The sequence below is a fragment of the Sarcophilus harrisii genome, chromosome 4, assembly GCF_902635505.1.
Source record: "Sarcophilus harrisii chromosome 4, mSarHar1.11, whole genome shotgun sequence".
Taxonomy (NCBI): domain Eukaryota; kingdom Metazoa; phylum Chordata; class Mammalia; order Dasyuromorphia; family Dasyuridae; genus Sarcophilus; species Sarcophilus harrisii.
In genome coordinates, this window is record NC_045429.1 from 38,497,084 (window position 1) to 38,522,559 (window position 25,476).

The 25,476-nt window shown below is 37.3% G+C and overlaps 1 long non-coding RNA gene across 1 annotated transcript; it reads left to right on the forward strand.

Moving 5' to 3' along the window:
* Positions 1-1,388: 1,388 nt before the first annotated feature.
* LOC111720353 lies at positions 1,389-24,616 on the forward strand. The gene is made up of 3 exons (XR_002770067.2): positions 1,389-1,657; positions 22,663-22,759; positions 23,682-24,616. It is a non-coding gene; the product is annotated as an uncharacterized LOC111720353 (long non-coding RNA).
* The last annotated feature ends 860 nt before the right edge of the window (positions 24,617-25,476 follow it).

Sequence of the window (25,476 nt, forward strand, 5' to 3'; positions counted from 1 at the left end):
AAACTCTCGATCAAAGTTTTATAAAACTGCTTTTATAGTTTTCTTACCCAAAGAGTTCAATGCTGGGTCCCAGATTGATCCACCAGGGGGCAAAGTGAACCCAAACTTCCCTAATCTGCAAGTTGACTTGTCTGCTTTCAATATCCTGGCTGCTGGAGGGAGTATAGGGTGGGGCTTCAGTGGGGAGGAGGATCAGTTAACTCACAGCTCTCCAGTCCCACCAAACTGGACCTCTATCTCTCCTGAGTTCGGAGGCTTCCACAATCAGAGGACCCTATCTCTCTGAAGGCAACACATTTCACTTTGGGTCTGCTGACTGGGTAGGAAGTATGTCCTGACGTGGAATCTTAAACTACAAACTTGTACCCATTGTTCAATATTGCCTCTTGGAGCCAGCTAGAACAAGTCTTGTTAAGACTTGAAGACAGGAAGATGACCTGAGCGAATGGGAGGGAAAGTGGTGGATTTAGTGACATCCATCTTGGGTTTACATTTGATTTGGTCGCTTGAAATTTTGTGAGCTGGGACACACTGCTAAGCCTCTTGGTGCCTCAGCTGGACTGAATGGCATATAAAATTTTGTATTTTATTTTATTTTTACTGCACTTGACAAAAAACAAAAGGAACGGGCATTTCCCAATTCAAGAGTTCAACAGAAAAAGAACTGATAGCACATCATGTTGCTATCCTCTCTGCCATGGGCATTTTACTTTTCTGTTATATAATAATAAGTTCAATGTGCATCTTTCAAAGTTGTTCTGGGTGCCCTGTGCTTTTAAAGTCCTTTCTAGCCCAAAGCTACCATCATATGACCAATTCTCACCTTACATTTATTTGACTCCAAGCTACAGTCCTGTCCTTTCAATTGCTCTTAAAAAAGAATGGCTTCCTCTCCTTATTCAGTAGTTTTTTCAATGAAGTCTGACTCTTTGTGACCCCATTTGGGATTTTCTAAGCAGAGATATTGGTTCCTTCTTCAGCCCATTTTACAGATGGAGATACTGAGGCAAACAGGATTAAATGACTTGCCCTTGTCATGACAGGTGTTCACTGTGACAGAGTAATTCAATTTTCAGGAGAGGATGCTCACTAGAACAGAATTACTAAGGAGTAAGAAAAAGCAATGTGGGATTTGGGGTGTGTGTGTATATGTGTGTGTGTATGTGTGTGTGTATGCGTGTTCCACGAGAGAACTCAGAAAGGATCTCAATTTATTTTTCAGGCTTTGTTCAGAAGAGATAATGTATTTAGTATTGCTTCCTTGGAATCAAGTGTTTGGATGGCTCTCAAGGAACATTTGATTAGCGCACTGCACAGGACAGAAACACTCACAGTCCGCCCTTATCAGGAACAGACAGGGCTGAGAAGTACGGCCTCATTTGGGGGCTCCTTGTTCAGAAAATTCTCAATTACAGCTTCTGGGTACTGAACTGTAACTGCACAGTCTCAACAGCTTCCTTGATTCAAACGCCTCCGATTACCCACTTTCAAAATGCACACCAGTCATTACCCAGCAACCTTGAATTCCTAACAAGTTTATGGTCCAAGGAACATTTAAAAGGTGCAGAATTTATACCACAGAAAATAAAAGTTCCTTCTCAGAATTTCGGACTTCCTTCTCTTTGGTGAGATGCGTCCCTGACCGTTCTGTGCCTTGGTGAGTGTCTTTGGAGGGGGTAGGGCTGGGTCACCCCTGAACTCAGCTAAGTATCTATTTATGACACCCGCAGGTTTCTGCCCCATACCAGAGGGTCAGCAGGAAGGAAGGGCTATTTAAGTGCTGAGAAGTGGATTACGCTCTGCCTGAAAGGAATATTGCTGTAGGACAGGACGCATGCTCGTATGGTCTCATCACAGTAGGCGGACAGACCACATTGCAGAATTTCTAGGGTGCTCCAACTGTAGACTGGCCCAGTGCGTAGATAATATGATTTTAAGGATGTGTCTCTGAACAGAGACATTTCATCTATTGCCCAGAATATGTGCATTATATAAAACTCCCAAATTTGAGATAGAGTTCTGGGTTAATTATATATGTAGTAAATTGTCCCCCCCTGTGTATAATTTAATGCACACTCCATATAATTGTGCACATAATATATGTTTATTCAATGGAATTGTTTTTTTTTTTTAAATAGCACCTCTCCCATTGCTTTTGGTGAGCAATTCTTTGGCCAGACCCAGGATTTCCTTGACGGAAGGAATTGCAAGTGAAAAAACACCCTTTATCTCTGTAGATCAGCTCAGGTTCTGTATTTTACAGTCTTAGAAAATTGCCTCCAAGAGATTAAGGGACACTGCAGCCAGGGTCACACACATCCCATCTGGGTCAGTCCCAGGATCCTAACTCCAGGGAAGGTTCTCTATCCATTACATCATCCTGCCTCTCAGTGAACAATTCTTATTTGATAATTTGCTATAGATTATGGTACAATTAACACTCTATGGTTGTGTTGAAAAAACACAATTTTAAAAAGTAAGTTTTTATTGATCTTACATCATTATAGCTATTCTGCGAATTTTTCTCTACACTTCTCAGAGAGCCATTCCATATAATAAATAGTATTTTTAGAGAGGATAAAGTCTGAAAAAATGTGCGATGTATGACAACTGTAGACTTCTACCCCCATGATGGAATGGGTTGGGGGGGTATCTCCTGATATATTTTCATTCAAGTCTTGTTTGATTTAAAATTTTTGACATTTATTATTGATTTTTTTGGTGCATGTTTGTTTTTTATATTTATAATGTTGTGATTACTGTATGTAGTGTTCCCTTGGTTCTGCTTACTTCACTCTCTCAGTTCATGTAGATCTTTCTATGTTTCTCTTATATCAGTCATATTAGTCATTTCTTCAGCATAGTAACATCCCATTACATTCAGGTACTACAATTTATTTAGTCATTACTCACTTGATGGGCATCTTATTTTGTTTTGAATTCTTTGCTATCATAAAAATTGTTGCTATAAATATTTTGGAATATATATGAACTTTCTTCTTAGCAATGGCTTCCTTGGGGTATAAGCCCAGTAATAGAGTATCTAGTTCAAAGGATAGGGGGCATTTTCTAACTTTACTAGCAAAACTCCAAATTGCTTCCCAAAATGTTTGTATCATCTCATAGATACCTCTAATAATTTATAATTGCATCTATCATTCCACAATCCCTCCAATATTAATTAGTGGCATTTAAAAATAATTTTGTTTTGCCAATTTTCAGAGTATGAGATAAAAACTCAGGTTTGTTTTGATTTGCATTTCTCTTATTATTAGTGATTTGGCCTTTTCTGTATCTATTGAGATGATCACATGGTTTGGAATGTTTTAGTTTTTAATATGATTAATCATGTCGATTTCCATTGTTGAACCATCCTTGCTTCTCTAACATACATTTTAGTTGACCATTATGAATGATTTTTAAAAATATAAATTGCTGTAGCCTGACAAGATTTTGTTTAAAATTCTGAGTCAATATTCATTAATGATACTGGTCTATAGTTTTCTTTCTGTGTTTTATCTTTCCTTGGTTTACGTCTTAGGACTGTACGTATCTCATAAAAGGATTCTGGTAGGATGTTTTGTTTCTCATTTTTTAAGGAATAATCTGTTTGCTAATTGTTCTTTAATTTTTAAAATATCCCTTCTTTTGTGCTTATTGGCTTGTCATTTGGGGATTTTCTAGTTTTTTTAATGCCTATTTAGTTCATTAACTCTCTCTTTTTCCATTTTGTTAATGTATATTTATAGGAATATGATTTTCCTTTGACTACTGCTTTAATCCCCCAAATGTATAGTTCCACAATTATGATTTTTCTTTTACATCATTAAAATATATCATTTCCCCCCAATTACATGTAAAAACAATTTTTAATCTCTCTTCCCTGAGATAGTAAGCAATCAGATATGGATTCTATATGTGCAATAATTTTTACATAGCTTTTAATTGCTCCTATGATTTGTTTTTTTTAACCCATTATTATTTAGGATTCCTTTATGGAGTCTCCATTTGGGTCTATATTTTTGTTTGTGGTCTCTTGATATCATTGTTTTGGTTGTGTTATGGTCCATAAAGAAATATTAATTATTTCTTTCCTTTTATATTTGTATGAAATATTTCTAGTACACAGACAATTTGTGTAAAAGTTCCAGGGGTAGGAAAAAGGACCTGCATGTGCAAAAATGTTTGCAGCAGCCCTTTTTGTAGTGGCAAGGAACTGGAAATGAAGTGGATGCTCATCAGTTGGGGAGTGGCTGAATAAGTGATGGTATATGAATGTAATGGAATATTAGTGTTCTATAAGAAATGATCAGCAGGATGATTTCAGAAAAGCCTGGAGACACTTACATGAACCGATGCTAAATGAAGTGAGTAGAACCAGGAGATCATTGTACATGCAGCAACAAGAAGATTATGTGATGAACAACTGTGATGGCCTTGGCTCTTTTCAACAGTGAGGTGATTCAGGCCAGTTCCAATGGTCTTGTGATAGAGAGAGCCATTTGCATCCAGAAAAAGGACTATGGGGACCAAATGTGGATCACAACATAGTATTTTGACCTTTTTGTTTTTGTATGCTTGCTTTTTTTCTTTCTCATTTTCCCCTTTTTCATCTGATTTTTCTTGTGCAGCATGATAAATGGGGAAATGTTTAGAAAAATTGCACATGCTTAACTTATATTGGATTACTAGGGGAGGAGATGGAGGGAAGGGAGGGAGAAAAATTTGGAACAAATTTTCTGCAAGGATAAATGTTGAAAACTATTTTTGCTTGTATTTTGAAAATAAAAAGCTATTATTAAAAAAAGTTCCATGGGTGCTGAGAAATATGTATATTCTTTTCTTGTACCACTTAGAAGTTGTCATAATTCTTTTAATTCTAATTTCTCCAGCAATTTGTTGAGTTCCTTATTTTCCCTTTTATTAATCTTTATGTTGGACTTATCCAAAACTGATAGTGGAATATTAAAGTCCCTTGTCACTATTATGTTACTTTTGATGTTTTCTTGTAGCTTAGATGTTTTGTTTTTTCCCCCGGAGGTAGGTGCTAAGTATCTGGAGCATATAAATTAACTACTAATATTTATTGTTGTGGTTTCTTTTAGCAGAATATAGTTTCTTTATTCTATTTCTATTTTTTAAATGCTTATTTTTGCTTTATCATAATGATTTTTATCCCTGATTTTTTGGATTCATTTGATGTCTAGTAAATCGTTTTCTATCTCCTCAGGTTTATTTTGTGCAAGTGTTGGTTTTTTAAATAGGTTTCTTTTAAACAACATGTTATAGGGTGTTTTTTAAAAAATCCAATCTGTTATCTAATTATTTAATCCATTCACATTTAAAAGCCTTCAGCTCTCCCAGATGCCAGTTTCCTCCAGGAGCTTCAATTTCTCACCCCCCTCCAGAGAGAGAAAAGTATAAACTTTTCAAGCATCAAATCTCCCAGACCACACCCATTGTAAGGTTCCTGTCTCCCGTCATATACTGTTTCTCTTTACCCATAGACGTATTTATCAGTGGAACCTCCTTTCACCACCAAAGCAAGGCTTCTTTCCTTCCCCTCTCCCCTTTCAATTCTTTCCCTTTCCTTCTATTCTACTCCCATGAAGGATTTTCTCTTACTGAGACCACAAGGATCACACTGCCCTCATTAACAGTCCTCTATTTGACTTGGACAAATCTCACATTGCTCTTTATCCCCTTAATCTGTTCTCCTTTCACATACCCTCCTTTTGCATTGTAGTCCCACATAAAACATTAATTCACCTGTGGGCAGGATGTCTCCAGGTTCTGTCCATAATGTCCAGATCTACCTCTTCTCTGTAATATCCACAGAACTTCCTTTGCCTTATCTTCTTGTGTACATTTAGAAAGAAGTCTCTTTGTGGTTTCTCTGCTGTCAACTCTGTTGCTAATTTTGGCTGCTACATTTATTCACTCCTGTTACAATTTCTGATGTTTGGGGTATTCAAGAAGCAATTCAAGAAGCAAATAATCTTTTCAATTATGGTTTTATTTCTAATAATATTTTAAGTATCCTTTTAACATTGAAGTTCATCATTTTTATTTATAATTAAGCTCAGATTTCAGGGTAGGTCACATTGGACTGCATTCTAAACTCTACTGCTCTTAAGAATATAATTTCCTCCTATGTTTTAAGATGGTTGCAGAATAGTCTTGTGCTATTAAAATTTCCTTTTCTTTTCATTTGAAGGATTTTCTCCTGATTACTTATAGAACTTGTTATTTCTGAATTATGTTATTAAATGTAACCACTATGTGTCTTGGAGTTTGTAGCCTTGATTTTGTTGTTGTTCTGGAGGTGATCTATGAAATCTTTCAATTAGTATTTCATTTTTTATGTTCAGAAATTCTGGGCAGTTCTTTGCTATTATTTCCTTCATTGTGACATTAAGATTTTTCTGTCTTGTCATGTTCTTCTGAGATACCTATGATTCTTAAGTTGTCTGCATCCTGTCTATGAATTCAAATGAGCATGTTTATTTTTAATGCTATTATCTTTTGCTTCTCTGATGTTGTCCGCCACTTTTCCATATCTGCATTCCCAATCTATTGTTCTCTCTTTATTATTTTTTTGGTAAGAATTGCCATTGCAGATTCTAGTTTTTCTATTCTATTCATTAATTTTGTTGTGCAGATAAGAAATTCTGCTCTAATAATTCTTATTTCTTCTTTGAACCACTTAGAAACAGCATGTGATTCCATGTTCTTTTCACATCCCATTCACTTTCATCAAGGGTGGGATCATTTTGTTTTGTTTTATAATATTTATTCATAGATGTCTGAACTTGTTTCTGCAATCTGGAGGCCATGTTCTGGTCTTTTGTTAATGTTTTCCCTATTGATTTATCTACTTATGTTCAAGGTATTTGAGTTTTCTTCTTCCTGAGATCTTTAGTCATTTCATTCTTTTTCTCCCCCTTATTTTCCTCTATTGCTCGACTCTATCCTCTGTGATATTCCTTGGGGTTGCATATCAAAGCTTTTCAGTCTTTTCCTGGTCCAAGTAACTTCTGAGTAGACAGAATTGGCTCTATTTGGATGTTGACTTCTTTCCCCCAGATTTATCTATTGATCCTATGATTTGTTCTTTGATCCAGTGATTCTTTACAGTTTCAGTAATTTAATCTCCAATTAATTTTTATTTTTTGAGGCTGGATATCACAATCTCAACCATGTTGGACATGTAAAGCATCTCTTCATGAACTCAATGCCACCACTGCTCAGCATAAACAATTTGATCTACTCTATTTATACCCTATGTTGATTCACCTTTCCATAGGGAACTTGATGGCCCCTTTTTTAAGGTTCTCATCATATTGCTCCTGGACTTAGTACAGATACCTAATTGGCTTTTTCCCATTGCAGTTCAGAACTCCTGAGTTCAAGAAATCCACTAATCTTAGCTCTCCCTGTAGGCTCCATATCATTCCCAACTTCTAACTCAGTTTTAATCCTTTTTTCAGTGACCCTTTAGCGAATACAATTTAAAAAAATCATTTTAGTCAGTAAACTGTGTGTTTAATATTTATGTTTTTTGATATTTATTTGTGAAATATTTATACCTTAATGCATAAATGGTAAAAAAATACCATGAAAAGATGAAAAATATATACTCCTTCCTATTCCCATTCAATAATCATGAGTTTTATCATATCTAAGTTTTCTGAAATTTTATTTGGTGCTTAACTTCTTTCTTTTTTTTTTTTTTTGTTAGATTTGTCCATCTCTGAAAGGAGGACATTGAGGTCCTCCACTATTATAGTTTTACTATCTATTTTTCTCTTTAATTCATTTAGTTTTTACTCTAAGCTTTTAAATTTTATGATATTTGATATATATATATATATATATATATATTAAGTGCTGATCATAATTCATTGTTTTTTTAACCTTTCCACATAAGTTTCCCAAATTATCTCTTTTAAACTCTTTTTAATCTATTTTTGTAGTTGCCTTGTCAGAGATCATGATTGCTATTCCAACCTTTTTGCATGTCAGTGAAGTATCATAGATTTTGCTTCAGCTTCTTGTTTTAATTCTATGTGAATCTTTGTTTCAAATGTGTGTCTTGTAAACAACATATTGTTGCATTCTCAATTCATTGCTATCCTCTTCCATTTTATGGATGATTTCATTTCATTCATATTCACAATTATGTTCATTAATTGTGTACCTAAATGCCCATGATTGGGAAAATGGCTGAATAAATTATGTAATGTTATGGAATATTATTGTTCTCTTAGAAATGATGAACAGACTGATTTCAGAAAAGCCTGGAAAGATAGACATGAACAGATGCTGAAAAAAGTGACTAGAACCAGGGCACTGTGCATAGTAACAGTAAGATAATGTGATAATCAACCATGATAAACTTCACTCTTCTCAGCAATACAGAGATCCAAAATGATTCCAATAGACTTGGGAAAGAAATTTCCATCTGCATCCAGAAAGAGAACTATGGAGACTGAATGCTGATTTAAGCATTCTATTTTCACCTTTTGTTGCTTGCTTTTTTCCTCATCTTTTTTCCCCTTTGTTCTGATTTTTCTTTCTTGACATGACTAATATGGAAATATGTTTAAAATGATTGCACTTGTATAACTTATATCAGATTGCTTACTGTCTTGGGGAGGAGAAGGTAAGGGAGAGGGAAGAAGGAAAAAATGGAACTCAAAATCTTACAAAAATAAGTATTGAAAACTATCTTTATATGTAATTGAGGGAAAATAAAATAACTATTGATATTAATTTTTTTTTACTTTCGTACTTCTCTCTATCCTATTCATTATTATTCTTTTTGCTTTCTTTTCACTTTGAACCCTCTTTACAAAGAAAAAGAGAATGGTGAGGGAAAAGGAATATGTTCAGCACTTTCCCTTAATGCAATCTACTTTTGCTTCTCTGCTTCTATTTTTTTTCCCCTTTACCTAGACCTCAATCATAAATTATTATCTTTTCATTATTTCTTTTCTGAGTTAGGTCATTTTGCTTATCATCAATTGCTACCTCACACTTGCTTTTTTTTTCCTTTTCCCTTCTTTCTTTTGTTTTCCTATTATTTGATTGTGTTTCTACACCAAACTCTGCCTATTATATGTGTCATTCTGTATTCCATCCTTTTTTGATTAGTTTAAATGATTAGAGGTTCATGTATTGTCCATTCCCTTTACATTTCATTCTGGTTTTTATAATCTATTGTACACTCTGATTATGTAAGATAAATTTGTGTGTGTGCGCATGTGCACACACATGTGCACACACACATATACAAACTCATACCTTTATTTCTCTACCTCTTTTCCTCAGTGTAAACTTTTCTATTTCATTTCTTCTTTTATAATCATCAAAATATAACAAAACCACTTTCAAGTCCTTGTCTTATTTAATTCCTATTATCCTTTATGACCTCAGACTTCTGTGAAGATACTTGTATCATATCCCTCTAGTAGAATGAAGATATTTCACTCTTGTTTAATCCCTTCCAATTGCTCATTTTTTGTTTGTTTTATCTTTCTCTTGATACCCAGGTTTGTTTTCAAAATTTCAAAGGCAACTCTGGTCTTTTCATCTGGAATGCTTGGAAGTCCTCTATTTCATTTAAGATTCATTTTTTCCTTGTAGGATAAAACTCAAGTTTTGCTGGATGACAACATTTTATTTTCTACTTCTTTAAAACGATAGCTTCTAAATCTTGGATATTATTGGCTGTCACTCCTTCATACTTGATCCTTTCTTCTTGGAATTTTTTTTTCTTTGACCTCAGAGCTCTTGAATGTGACCATAATATTCCTGGAATTTATTTTTTCAGGAAGTGGCCTATGAATTATTTTTCTTTCACTTTGTTCCCTAGTTCTAAGAAATCTGAGAAGTTATCTGTCATGATTTCCTGGAATGTGATATCCAGACTCATTCATTTTGATGAATGATTCTTAAATTTTCTTTCTTTGATCTGTTTTCTAGGGCAATGTTTTTTTTTTTTTAATGAAGTATCTTATTTTTTATTCTATTTATGTCAGTTTTGTACTTTAACATTTTTTTAATCTCAAAAAAGCACTCATTTCTGTTTGGTCCATTCTAATTTTCAATGAGTCTTTTGTTAATTCTCCTTCCTTTCTTTCAGAGATCTCATTTTTCCTATTCTTTCCTCTAAGCCCTTCATTTCATTTAAAATCATTTTAATTAAAAAAAAAATCTTGCTTTATAAGTTTTAGAGATTCTAGATGGCCTTGTGAAGAAGGCAGGTTTTTCTTTGAGGTTTCCTTGTAGATATTTTGGAATCATTCTCTTTTTTTTTGGATTTGTGACTTGGGCTTTCTTGAATGCTGCATTTTTTCATGGATCTTAGGGACAGCTTAGGTAAAAAACCTGCCAACTTTTGGGGCCCTCAAGGCGTGTGATTTAGGGTGAAGTCTCCTTGGTGTGAGCTTTGCAACCTTTTGCCCTGGTTTTGAATCTGGGAGACACATGGAAACCTTGTTTGGAGTTTCAGTAGACTGCTGACTGTTAGCTAGCTGGAAGACTAAAAATTCAGAATGAATGATCTGAGACTCCCCCTTGATTTACACTCCCTGTACTCATTACTTACTGCTGGTGTTTCAATCTGAGACCCTCATTTGGAGTTAAAGCCACAGAGATGCTGCTAGTTTCTCTCTTTATTTCATGTCCAAAATGATAGCACCTGGCACAAAGTAGGTGCTTACTAAGTGTTCATTGATTAGCTGATTGATACTACTTCTTGCCCAATTACAAAGCAACAGGTCAGTCTTATACTTTCCTTTTCATCCATAGCATCTTCCTTTTATTTCTTCCTATTAATATAACAAAGATAAATTTCATGTTTATTGATTTATATGTGTATATATATACACATATATATTACATACATATATGTAAATCTTTATCATGTGTATTCACTAGAACAAAATTGGATTCTCTCTATATTTTTTATATAGTTATTTTGGTATAAAACAGTGACAAGAGGGCTTTATTTGCACTGAGGACCTGGGTTCAAATCCTGGCTATGTTGTGTACTACTCATATTGTCATGGGAAAGTGACTTTGTCTCTGGAGTTCAAAGCTTCTTTATCTATAAACACTGGACTAAATGAGCTCTTTCATCCTTAAATTTCTGATGCTATGTGTGATTAATATTAAGTCAAATGTTTTTATTTTAGAAATGTTTTAAGTTTAATGGGAAATAATTTTTATTTGTAACACCTATTTCAAATCTCTCAGCGGAGTATAGAAATTATAACTGTTGTTTAAAGACAAGAAATGTCAAGTGGTACAGCTATAATTGTTATTCTGTGAGAAGTATCTCTCTCTCTCTTTTAAAAATAGTATTTGATTTTTCCAAATACATGCAAAGATAGTTTTCAACATTCACCTCTGCAAAACCTTGTGTTCCAAATTTTTGTCTCTCCCTCTCCCTCCTCCCCGCTCCCCAAGACAACAAGCAATCCAATGTAGATTAAACCTGTGCAATTCTTCTAAACATATTTCCATGTGTCAAAAAGGGAAAAAAAAACAATGAGAGGGAAAAAAACCCCAAGGAAACAAAAAATGAAAATACTTTGATCCACATTCAGTTTCCATAGTTCTCACTCTGGATGTGGATGGCACTTCCTATCACAAGTCTATTGGAATTGCCTTAAATTAAGAGGTGTCTCCCTTTTGAGTATATGAGTTTATCTTTTTATATATGAAAAGCTATAAGATAAATTATGGAGAAGACAGAAAGAAGGTGAGGAAAAACTTGTTTCTTGCTAGTTAACACAACTGATATTTCAAGAAGAAACATTATAAAGGGCATTTTATGAAGTACGAGAATGGAGAGAGCTTCAGAGAACTTAAAGATATTGTTTTCCTATGACTTCTGGAGCAATATTGGGAGCTATTATAACCTTTTTCTTGTAATGCATGCTTTTGAAAATACATTATTTGTTATCATGAGTGAACTAAATGGTGTGAGAATGTGTTCTCAGAAGCAAAGGGATGTCATCTACAGAAACAGTGAGGATTTAAGGTTGAGATTTTTCTCATAGATAACAAAATTATCTGTTTTTGCTTTATTGTTCATCATATCAATAACACGTATGTATCTGGAACTTTAATTGATTCTAAGGATTCTAGGGAATTAAGGGATTTAACCTAGAGAAAGGTATGAGTACTATTGGGAGAAGTTTTTTAGTTTATTGAATAAAGATGTCTAATGAACTGAAATGGGGACTCTGAGCTTAGTTTATAATTGAAAAATAGGTTAAATTTGTATTTATTAACAAGGAAATATATAAATTTGCTTCTGGATTACTCTAGAGCTCAGGATAACAAGATTCAATATGGGGTCAAGTTGAGTAGTAGACTGGTGGAGGACTTCTAAGTGAGGTTGATGACCAGTGTAATCCTATTACATATATATAGGAATATATTCATAAACTCTTGTTACACATCTCAGACACATGTAGATATATGTGTATATATGTCTGTTTATACATATGTGTAGATGTAAATGCATGCATGTACATATATGGACTATATCTATATATTCCACCCTGATTACAGCATGAATTCCTTATTTATTCAAGCTGAAGATTCAGGTAAATCATAGCTCTTCTTCATTAGTGTAGCCAAGGGCTGATCAGGATGTAGAAGGTTGGCAAAGCTTGTTTCCTGGAGATAAAATAAAATCTGCGGAGCTGATTAAAACACTGAAGAAGAATTAATTCAAAAAGGATAATAAAACACCTCTCTCTCAGGCTTTCCAGAAAATTAGCTAGTCAGTATGCATGATTTGAGCATGAAGAGGGAGAAGCTATTGATTTACAAGGAATGTCTCTGTTATGTCATCAAAAAACACTCTTCCGCTAATGTCACCCTGGGCCTGAGGAGATCTGGCTGAGATTGGGGTTAAATTTGCCATCTTTAATTCAAAACAGAAGGAGACTCCTCCTTTCACCAGTTATCGATGACCACGGACAACAAAGGCCACAGTACTTCCCCTTGCTAGTAGCAGGATGAAATAGGGAGAGCCGGAACTGGAAAAGGTTTTGAGAGAATTTCAGGGTAAATCATAAAACACCACTGAATTCATAAAGTATGGTTCATTAGATTTATTATTAAAAATGTCAAGGAACATCTGCTTTCCTGCCTCTCTTCTTGCTCTGCTTCCCCACCCCCAGCACATTAGAGGCCATCTCAGAATAAATTACAGCCCCTCTCAGGGACTGATTATTCCAAGTCTTAGCTTTACCTCTTTTTCTCCTCCTGCTACCTATATTTGCCCCAGCTTGTCAGCATTGACACTTTCTGAGCAGAGATGCAGAAAATAAGAAGAAAAAGCAAACTGGTCCATTTGGCAACCTGTCAAAAAAAGATCTGGTGATGGTAGAGGTCAGATCTCTTTCCTAAAACAATGTTTTTTGGCTTTTTCCAGGAGGATTCCAGGGCATTTAAGTTGCCCATCTTAACTGATGTCTCTGTTCCTATGGATGATTGAGTGTTAGCCGTGTTCCTGTCATCTGAAAATGAACTACACATTATCAAAAGCAGGCAGGAGTGTATTAGTAGCTAAAGCAGCATATAGGGCATCAGTATTAGGAGACCTCCTCAGTGAATTTAGCCTTGCTTGGAAATGTCATAATTAATAATGAATACCTTCCAGCTCTTTGAATGGGAGTCTGTGTAAGGTAACCTTCATTTACTTCCGGCAAGGTACAGGAGTCTCTAGTAATTGAATCAATTCAATCAATTGAAAAGGTCGCTTTTTGTTATTTTTTATTTTTAAAAAATGAGTCCATCTTTGAATGAATGAATGAACAAAGAAGCACCTATTCAGTTCTTCCTATGTACCCAGCACTGTTCTAAGCACTAGGGAGATGCAAATAGAAAGGTGAGACAGTACTAGAATTGAGAAGCAGGTTTAATCCTAGAAAGAAAAGGAATGATGAGCCTATGATACGCTGAACAGTTCTACCTGTCTAACTGCCTTGTCTCTTTCTTTATGTTTCTATTTTGTACCATTGTCTACCATTTTGTACCTGTCTGAATACCTGCTTCTCTGTCTCTTACTTTCTCTCCTGCCTCCTCTCTTTAGGAGGAAATACAGCGGTGTCTGTACTTCTCTGCAGGCAGAAAAGGAAGTTACTCACCTGGCAGGTGGGTGAGTAACTTCAAATATTTTTTCTTTTTTCCCTCCTTTTTCTCTTTCTATTCCAAAAATTGGGAAGTCCAGATGAATGCAAGTCAACTCAGTTGTTGCCATGCTCAGGACAGATATAGATTGTCAATCTCCATCATCCCCTTAGGATAATTACATGATTTACACCTGTAGGATTAATGTTAAGGATTCTATTTTCAATATTTAGGAGCTGCTTTTGGTAGATCTGAATATGTGCCTGCACAATTCTGCTTCACTTAAATCCAATTCACTTGTAACTCAAGATATCATCCTCTTGATGTCATCAGTCCTCTTCGAGACCAAAGGATGAACAAAAACAATATTTGTACAGAGAAATTTCCTTGATCGTAGATGTGCTTCATGGTCCTCTCAGACAAAGTTGTTTGAGTCTTCAGGGCTCTCATGACCAAAGCCTAGAAGATACTTAGAATATTGTCCCCCAACATGTTTGGGTACAAGCAGACATGACAGCATCCAAGTCCAGGACTGATTCCTGATTCTGGCACTTACAAGCTAGAGACAAATCTGAGCTTACTTCTTTATAAAATGAGGGAGCTGGATTTGATGACCTCAGAGATCCCTTCCTGGTCAAAATTATAGAATCATAATATCATGAATTTAGAGTTAGCAAGAACTTTAGAGAGAAGATCTAGTCCAAATGCCCCATTTAAAAAGAAACAGACCCAATAAGAATTCTTATGACTCCAAGATTTATTATCATCAGGGCCCAATCCCATCCAGTATCTGCTAAGTTTGATTTATCTCTTCACTATGATATTTGCTTTTAATTCAAATATATTTTCTTTTTTTCCTCAATTAACAATCCACATCCTCACTATTTTACTTTATATTACTTGTAAACAAATCTTTTTGTGATACAAGATTTCAAAGTGAGAGCTTCAGAATAAAACTTTGGCAATGAAAACAAAAGAAAAAATTATAATTCAAATACATTTTCAATCTTGCTTCAGTAGTAAGCAAAAAAGTAGAATCTCTTCAAAGATTAGGGCAAAACCACTAAAAAATGGCATTCTGGAACTTCTACTCACCTCTAAAGACAATCATATATCTGAACATTTCCCTTACATGAAGCACTCTCTCAGTTGATTAGATCCTTGACCCAGGACCTTCCCTTGCCCATCTATATGTTTCCTCCAGTGTTGCTAAAATAATGGACCAGCTACTGAAGCCTTTCCATCCCCCTTTACCCATTCAAATTTGGGTAGCTCAGAGGTTGGGACTCAAGGGTCCTATGGGCACTCCAGACTTTAGATCATTATCAGTATTATATCAGCTCCATTTACATCAGCTCCATTATGGCTTATGGCAGCTTTTGTGGGCTAGTCTGGGAATCTAACCATTTACAAAATTGTTTTTATGGGAAAATGTCTTCTGACTTCTGATTTACAAATGAACTTTTGGAACACAGCCTGTTCAAAATGGAGGATTGCCTGTAATAGACTCAGAGACATTCCATATGGGAGACAAAGAGTCCATCCAGGTACATGCAGTTATAGATTACTGGCAAGAAGGGTTTTTTGTTTTTACTCTGCAAACAAAAAGGGAAAATAAGATTTCTCATCCATTCATTTACAAGATAATAGGATAGAAAACATGGATAAAAAGATTAAGGGAAAGGGGAATGTTATTTTTACATTTATTCTGCCTAGTCCAAACAATAAAATATTGATGAGCATAGTCTTAAAGTTGCATTTTATTTTTTATTTATTCATTTATTTTACTGATTGAAATAAAAGAATGAAAAAAAACATTTATTAAGTGTTGTATAAGAACTCTGTCAAGAATTGAAATACAAAACATTAGGAGTTCTTGCTTACATTCAAATAAAGGGATTTATGGACAGGGAGGAGGTATTTTGGGTTACAAAGTTATTTGGTTGGTGAATGGAGTCATAGGGGAGGAGATTGGCATTCTCCAAGAGTAATGGCAATATTGATTTGATTATGTTTCCAAACTGCTAAGGGGTATATTCTCAGTGAGGGAGGAAGGAAATAAGTGTTTATTAAGCTCCTACTACATTCCAGCCACTTGCTAAACATTTTATAAGTATTATCTCCTTTGCATATAACAGCCCTGGGAGATGATATCTCCACTTCATAGATGAAGAAACTGAGGCAAACCGTCATTAACTGACTTGCCCAGGTTCACACAGCTAATATGTCTTTGAAGTTGTATTTGAACTTGGGACTTAGTCCAGGTCCAGGACTCTCTCCCTAATACCATCTAGCTTCCTCTATGAATAATCAATAACCTGTATTCCTATAATTATATATATATGTAAATTATATATTATATATAATTCATATAATTAACATTGTTTTTCCATAACCAAATTATTTTTTAAAAATGTTTCCTTCTTAATTTATTTTTCTTTAATATCTATAATTAATATTGATATATTCTCCTGATATTATGTACTTTTTTATATCAACTTATATTTTATATTTACTTAAGAATGAAAGCTCGAAAACACTTTTGAGGAACAAGGTGAAAGGAGAGAGAGAATAGAATAAACGACAGAGGCAAATGCAGTTAGCAATATTGTAAAAAGATTTTTGAAACAAGTTTCTCTGATGAAGACCTTATTTGTCAAATATATAGAAAACTGAGTCAAAATTTATAAAAAACAAGTTGTTCCCTAATTGATATATGACAAAAGATATGATCTATGCCCCAAAAGCTATAAAATAAATATCCTTTGACCTAACAATACCACTACTAGGTATGAAGCCTAAAAGATAATTTTTAAAGGAAAAGGATTTATTTTTTAATTAAAGCTTTTTATTTTCAAAACGTATGCATGGATAAATTTTCAGTATTGACCCTTGTGAAACCTTGTGTTCCAAATTTCTCCCTTTTTCCCCCCTCTCCCTCCCCTAGATGGCAAGTAATCCAATATATGTTAAACATGTTAAAATATATGTTAAGTTCAATATATATACATATTTATACAATAATCTTGTTGCACAAGAAAAATCAGATTAAAAAGGAAAAAAAAAGGAGAAAGAAAACCAAATGCAAGCAAACAACAACAAAAAGAGTGAAAATACTATGCTGTGAACCACACTCAGTTCCCACAGTCCTCTTTCTGGGTACAGATGACTCTCTTCATCACAACATCATTGGAACTGGTCTGAATCATCTCATTGTTGAAGAGAGCCACATAAAAGGACCTATTTGTACAAAAATATTTATAGCAGCTCTTTTCTCAGGATGAAGAACTGGAAACTGAGGAGATGATAAGAAATGATGAGCAGGATGTTCTCAGTAAAACTTGAAAAGTCCTCTGTGAACTCAAAGTGATATGTACCGTGTACAAAATAATAGCAATGTTGTGGGATGATCAACTACGAATGACTTCACTATTCTCAGAAACCCAATGATCCAAGACTACTCTGAGAGACTTATAATGATAAATGCTGTCCAAACCCAGAAAAAGATAATTGTGTCTGAATATAGATTTTTTAAAACTTAATTTTACTTGAAGGTTTTTTGGGGAGGAGGAGAGGGAGGAAAATCTATGTTTTCTTTCTCAAAGTAACTTTTATGGAAATATTTTGTGTAACTTCACAGGTGCCTTCTCATTGAGGGGAGGTAGGAAGAAAGGAGAGAATTTGGAACTCAGTTTTTAAAACAAATATAAAAGATTATTTTACATGTAACTAGGGAAAATAAAAAATGTTAAATTTTAAAAAGGAATGTAGGCTTGTTGAAGACAGGGGCTGTTTTGTTTTTGTTTTTGTTTTTTAATTCCCAGCACCTAGCACACAGAAAGTAAATGTTTGTTGCATTTACTTGACTAATTCCACATCTTTCTGGTTGCCTGCTGCATGAGCACTCTGGGGGACTTCCACATTAGGGCCTTCTCTTCTTATGGCGATCTCCTCCCTGAGATCACAGTTTGGGGAAGGACCTCAGCCATGTTTCACCTCCTTCTTGTCTTGTCTGCCATCAAACTTCACCTCTTCCTGTACCACTGGGGAAACTTTGCTCTGGAGCCTCTTTCTTCCTTAGCACCTTCTTCCATGGGCACCTCCCCACCAATTTCTAGCTGTGCTCTGTTTCTCTTTTTTCCTTTCCTTCTTCCTCCCTCTTCCTCCTCATAACAACTTTGGAAAGTAGATACTTAACACAAAAATTGTTCATTGATTTTTTAAAAAAATTGACTCTGGATTCCCAGTTTTGAATCTTAAGAAAGAGGTATGTGGGATGAAGATGCCAGATTACAAGATGGAGAATGGATAGGAAGCCACTCCAAGCACATCCTATTTTGCTGACCCAGGTCCCCAAAGTACCCTAAAATTATTTAAATTTAAGGCCACGTATCACAGTGAATTGAGAGCTGGCTTTAGAATCTCCAATATCTGGTTTCAAGTTAGCTTCTGGTTCATATTGGCTCTTGGGGCCCCAGATGACTTTCTTGGATTCTTTAAGTTTCAAATCTGCTTTAGTAGAGGAAATTTTCTCAATAGTAACACCCTATTCTGCTGAAATCAGAGGCCCTGACCAAAGATAATTAGAGAGACAGACATCTATGATGGATGGATAGATAGATAGATAGAGGAATAGATGGATGGACATACAGACCGATAGATTGATCAACTGATCGATCTTAAGGGTATCCTTGGGCCTACTAAGATTTGAGACAAGAACAAGTACAAGCTTTAGCTTCTTCTAAAATTCTCTCCCTCAGTTCACCTGCTTAGTAATTCCCAGAATTTCTTTAACTGGAGGACAAAGATTTCCATGTCATAATTAGAGAAAAAGGATTTTAAAATACAATTATGCAAGAAAGTTAATACATCAGTATAGATGAGCTTTAGTCAAAGCATAAAAGATATTAGAAGATCTTCTCCTGTATTGTTAGGAGGGAGTTAAAAAGCATCAAGACTCTAAACATCTTAGATTAGGAAGAATGGGATGGTATCTAGGGAAAAAGAGAGACTAGAGATCTGGAAGACAAACTTTGCTAAAATCACAATTTTGGCCTCTTGGGTCCTATTTATCTTTATCTATCAACAAACAGAAGCTGTATGCAAAGATATGTCACCTCCTGCTGAGTAGGTCAAGTCCTACACAGGCTGGCTTAGCGGGAACTGTGGATAGAACTGGAAGGGAACAGTAAATGAGAACATTGTTGACCTCCGAGGTCCCTTCCAACTTTAAATCTATCAGCCTATGAATCCATAAAGTCGTGAGGAATTATCTTAGAAAAGAGGTAAACACATAAAGTGAGCTCCTTTGGGTTTAATCAAGGAATAAACCCTTTCAATCTCTATGCTATTTCCCATCAGACTTAGAGATTTATATCCAGAGGTCAAAAGTATTTTCGTTTGCCCACTGATTTTCACATTATTCAGTGATTCTGTTAATTGATTAGAAAGATGTTGAATATGGTCAGTTACATCAGCATAAATTTCTGTATGACTTAATAGTTGATGGTAATATTTTGGGATTCTTCCTTTTTCTCTCTAATGGCAATTTGTTTTCTTATGCAAATCAGTTTTAAAGTAATAGCACCAGTGTTTCAGGCCATTTCCAATGGTCTTGTGACAAAAAGAGCCCTCTGTACTCAGAGCACTGTGGGGACTGAGTGTGGATCACCACAAAGCATTTTCACTTTTTTTGTTGTTATTTGATCACATTTTGTTTTATTTCTCATTTTTTTTTCTTTTTGATCTGATTTTCCTTGGGCAGCATGTAATTGTGGAAATATGTATAGAAGAATTGTATGTGTTTAATATATTGGATTACTTGCTGTATAGGGGAAGGAATGGGGAGAAAGGGAGGGAGAAAAATTTGGAACAAAGTTTTGCAAGGGTGAATGTTGAAAACTATGTATATGTTTTGAAAATAAAAAGCTTTAAAAAAGAGTAATGTCATCAGGTCAGAGGCTTAGTGACTCAACTATATACAATTCACATGTTGTTTTTGTAAACACAGGATGTGGTGTGTGGAAGGTAAGTTAAACCCCATTATTACTCTGACCACCTCCTCTCTCTGGACTCCATGGAGATAACCCAGGACCTAGAGTCCAAGAACTTGGGAGCCAGTGCCATCCCCTTACCCACTGGTCCTGCATCTAGCCTGGTTCCCACAGCCATTATCTAGGAGAGCCAGCCTAGAGGAGAAAGATCCCACCCTCCCCAGGACCAAAACCAATTGCCACCAACATGAGACAGTAAGCCCTTCAGACCTCCATTACCAGCCTGAGCCCGTCCTCCAGGGAGTCACTCTCTGGAAAGGTAACCTGACAACGGACTCTGCAGGTCCTTGTCCAGCCCTATTTCTCTCCTGATCTGTCTCACATCTCCACCTGACTCGCAGATATCTTGAACTGTCTATTCCTATAGACATCTTAAGCTCAGTATGTCCAAAGCAGACACATCTTTCCCCCCAAACCCTCTTCTCTATCTTCCCACTACTCTTGAAGGCACCATTACTCTCCCATCATTCATCTCAGGTGTCTCCTCTTTTTCTGTCTCTTACACTCCCACCCCAACTCTTGCTAAATCCTGTCACTTCTACCTTCTTAACAGTTTTGGATATTCCTCCCTACTTTCTTCTCATTAAGGCCTTTAGCACATCACACCTGGACTGCTACAACACCTGCTACTTAATCTCCCTGACTTGTTTCTACCCACTCAGGTAAACTCATCTTATTAAACCAGGGCTTCTTAAGCTTTTTTCCACTCCCAATCCCTTTTTGCCCAAGAAATCTTTACTCACTATGGACACTGGTTAATTCATGGAAATGCTGGGATGGTGTCCATAGTGAGTAAATGGTGCTCTGATAATGAACAATAAAAAGGCAGAACTAACTCCATTCTTTGTATTTTATTTATGCCAAGGGGAACACAAAAAAGGGCAAGACAAAAATGGACAATAAGGAGTTAATGCCCAACGTAAGTTTTGTCACCTACTTGCCCTTGATGAATTTACATCCCCTGGCTTCCAGACTATATCCTTGGGTACTGAAAGAACTGGTAGATTGTTAATTGAAAAACTGTATTAGTATTTAAAATGATGGTGAAGAATGGGAAAATTTCTACAATCCTGAAGAAGAGCTGACACTCTGGTTTTCTGATAAGAGAACAAAATAGGAAGCTGGACTGGAAAAAATTTCCAGAAATAGTTGCTTTTCAGGCTTGCTGATATCAGTTAGCAGTCCTTTCAGGTTCACCAAGGCATGGAAACCCCTGCAAACGACTGTACAATCTCTCCATCATGGACGTTACCTGGTAGTCTAACGGTACTTGCAATTGGCAGGGGGCTGCTTATCATTCACGGGCTGCCTAGTTAATCATCCATTTAAGCTTTAAATAGTAATAGCCTTCTCTCCTTATGCCCCCCATAGGGCTTGTCCTCTTAAGCTCACTCCTCCTCAGCCCAGTACTTTAAGTTATAGCCAACGAGTCAAATGCTAATTTAAGTCTAGGAGAATTCACCCAAATGCTGATTGCTTGGACCCTGGGGTTTTGCCCTCTATAATTATTGCAGCCTTTGATCCCCAGCTCTTGTTATCTGTAAATTCTCCTTAAAGCTTTAAAAAAGAGTTCCGTGTAATTTGGAGAGTTTAGATCATGGTCAGTTGTCTGTAAAGGCAAAAATCTTCTCCTGTCTCTCCTTGCAGTTTCTACTCCCATCCATCTGGCCCCTTCCCTTGTCCCTCACCGGAACCCTAGACTCTGCTTGTGTCCTTTAGGGGTGAGCTTGCTTGGGCCCAGCTGCTTCCCACTCACCACTATTCTCTTGTCCCAGTACCAATAATAGGGAATCTCCTTAAAACCGGCCTCCAGTCTCTGATCCTAGATCTTGGAAAACGAGGGTTCCATTATCTAATCCTACCTGGCTTCTTCACTGTTGTAGAAGTATTTTTTTTCCTCCCCAATTGACTCTCTCCAAGATAACGTCCACAGCTCTTCGTCTTCTCTCCCCCTTTCCCTATGAACAGAGGTTTTATTGAAGGTTTACAGACCACCGGTCCCAAGCTCTCTCCTCTCCGCAGCAGCCTCCGTTCTCTTCTGCTTCCCTCCTCCCCAGTCTCAGATGAAAAGATGGGCTTTTTCTAGGTAAAGGCTGATCCCTCCAATTGTGCAATGAATCCCATAAATAAATCAATAAGCATTTATTAAGTACCTACTATGGTACTTCCCTCCTTCTGGGGAAAAACATACAGGGATACAAATAGTGAAACAATTTCTACTCTCTAGCTTACATCCTTGCACTCCACCCCATTGCCGGCTCATCGGAAACCTCATTCTCGTAATTATTCCCTCTTTTTCCTAGCCTCAATCTCTCTCTCCATGCCTTTCTAATCAGGTCTCCCCATTAAAAAAGAACCCAAAAACTTCACTTCCACTGCTTAGGTGACAATTTAGCCTTTTGTCCCACATTCCTAAAGAGTTATCTACATGTTATTGTTTGGTTGTTTTCAGCTGTTTCCAGAACGTGATCTCCTTTGAGGCTTTTTGGGCAGATACTGGAATGATCTCCATTCTTTCTCCAGCTCGTTTTACAGATCAGAAGCAGCTGGTAAGTTCCTGGACTGGACCCGAGGCCAGGTCCTCCTGATTCTAGGACTGGCACTTTATCTGCCGTTTGTTGCTCCCGCTGTCTACCTGTCTACACTGGTCACTTAAGTTTCCTCACTTCCAACCACTCAGTGCTTTGCAGTCTGGCTACTATTCTCTTCAAGGTTGTTAAACCTCTTCTCAAGCCTCACTGTACCCGACATCTTTCTTTTGCCGTTGTAAACTCCTCCCTTCTTTCTAGTCTCTTGGAGAGCTACTTACCTATGAGTTTATCAGCTCCAAGGTAAAAGTACTGTCCAAGCCCACACCCTGCCAGCTCTGATCTCCCATAAAATCACCTGCCTGTGGCCTTTTCTCTACTGACGTCCCATGGGTGGGCCAAACTTGCTGTGTTCAAGTAGAATGTATTCTTCTCTCACCAACTCCTGCTCCCAAACCTTTCTTCCTAATCATTATTTCTGTCAAGGCCCAACCACCAGGTTCACACAACTCAGTCATTCTCAATTTTCCTCTTTGCCCTCACCCAAGTAGCTCGCCAGTCTTGCAGATTCTCACCACAAAACTCTCCTGCCTTTCCCTTTCTGGGTTCTAATTCAGGTCATCATGGGAGTATTTCAATAGCCTCTAATTTGTGTCCCTTCCTCCAATGCGTTTTTCCATCCAGCAGCCAATCTTGACCAAGCCTCTGCATGAGGAGCTTGCCACTGGGGAGGCGGGGCTCCTCTTTCTGGCTCTGAAAGCCATTCCCGGCCTGGTTCACAGCCTGGGCCTCCATGTTGCATTTCTCCTTTCCCAGACTTTGCACAGCCGACCCCTTGTCCCTAGGTTTCCCCCCTTACTTCCGCCACTTGGAATTTCCAGCTCCCTTCTCCAGGTTCATGTGTGGAAGAGGGACCAGAGTATTTGTTCTTGTTTTTCCCCAGAAGGTGGAAATGGAATCACGGAGGGGTAAGTGTGGACTTGTTGGGAAGAACCTTCCTTACGATGAGACGCAGACCCGGCTGCCCCAAGAGTGGAGGTTTTCTAGCAGAGGCTGACCTGTCCCAGGGCGTTTCCCATGAGCTGCAGAGGTCCCATCTACCCCTCTGGAATTCCTTCAAGGAGGAATCATGGACAGCACTTAGCACAGAGACAACCATAGACTCGTGGTCCTTGACCCAATCCCCAAGAGAGAGTGGAAAGGGAAGAGAGCACAAGAGCGAGCCATGGGGCCTACGCACATGAGGGGACCGGACACGGATAACGGCCCGGCACACAGGAATTCAGAAGTGCTCAAAAGGATTTGAAAAGGTAGAAGAGACCTCAGTTCTGTGAAAACTCCAACCAATGCCACCTCCTGCTCCAAGCCTTTCCTGATACTCTCCCATTAGTTAGCAATGCTTGTATTTTGTCTATTCATCTGGACAGAGCTTGTTTCCCCCCATCAGGATGTGGGCTTCTGAAGGGTTCTGCTTGTTCCGTCCCCTGCCCCATACATCCACATGTAGTGGGTTTGCTGAATTACGCTCTTAAAACTCAAGGGTTTCACCAATGTGGTGTTATATAGAGACAAGATAGCCTGTTTGGGAATAAATTCTCAACCTAGTCTAGACGTACAACCCTGACACAATGGAAAGAGAACTGTGACATACACATACTTTGGAAGATACACAGTTCTTTGTGAGAATTTTGCGAGAATTTGGCTAGCAAATAGCATTATTTAAAAATCAGCCAGTTTTGAGTCACTAGGTAGCAAAGAGTGAACTTTAGTTCTAATACCTTTATATCAGCTTATTTGTTGTAACTAGTCACCAAGAAAACTTCATTTTTTTTTTTTTTTTGCTGAGGCAATTGGAGTTAAGTGACTTGCCCAGGGTCACACAGCCAGGAAGTGTTGGGTCCTCCTGACTTCGGGGCTGGTGCTCTACTCGCTGCGCCACCCAGCCGCTCCAGGAAAACTCTATTTTGTAGTTATTTGACAGTGGCTACCACCACCAAGATAATAGTTGCAAACACTACTAGGGGCTACATTATTTCTGTCCCCTTCTCTCTCCCATAAGCAATTTATGCTAATGATATTAGTCTGTCCATAATTAAATTGTTCCTATTATAAAAATGGAAATAAGAGTTCTATATTTCAGGAGTAAAAAAAAAAAAAAAAAAAGAAAAAGAGAACATCCCTATGGGAAGTTGGAAAGGCAGTGGAAAGATGCCACTGAAACACTGCCTTTGTCCCCGTCAGCCACTGCGCTGCCTAAAAACACATTAACAAATGGGCTGTTTATGGGAGTGAGCTCGGGAGGTAAACGTGCCAACAACTTGTTGGAGCTGCTGTTCTAGGATAAAGCTGCCACACCAACTTAGGGAGGTGGTCACTTGACAGACAGGTGGATCTTGGTTTTAGCTCCGATCTGCGCCTCCCTCCACCGGTCCTTGTCAGCATCTGGGTCGGATGCCCTGCCCACAGCCCAGACCAGAAGGGAGCCTGACGTTAGGCAGCAGAGCCAGAGAGAGGCAGGGCCAGGGGCAGGCTGGAGGAGGCTCCTTCCCATTCACAAGACTTGGCGGGAGGCAACGGAGACTCGCTCCACTGGGCCTTTGGTGTGTGTGTGCTTCCCTCCTAGAAATCCTCCAGAATTCAGAAGTGAGGAAGCAATCTAGAAGGCGCCTCATGCCATCATCAGGTTTGTTCTAGGAGCAAGAGCCTGTCCTAGTGATAAGCCTCTCGTGGTTCTGACC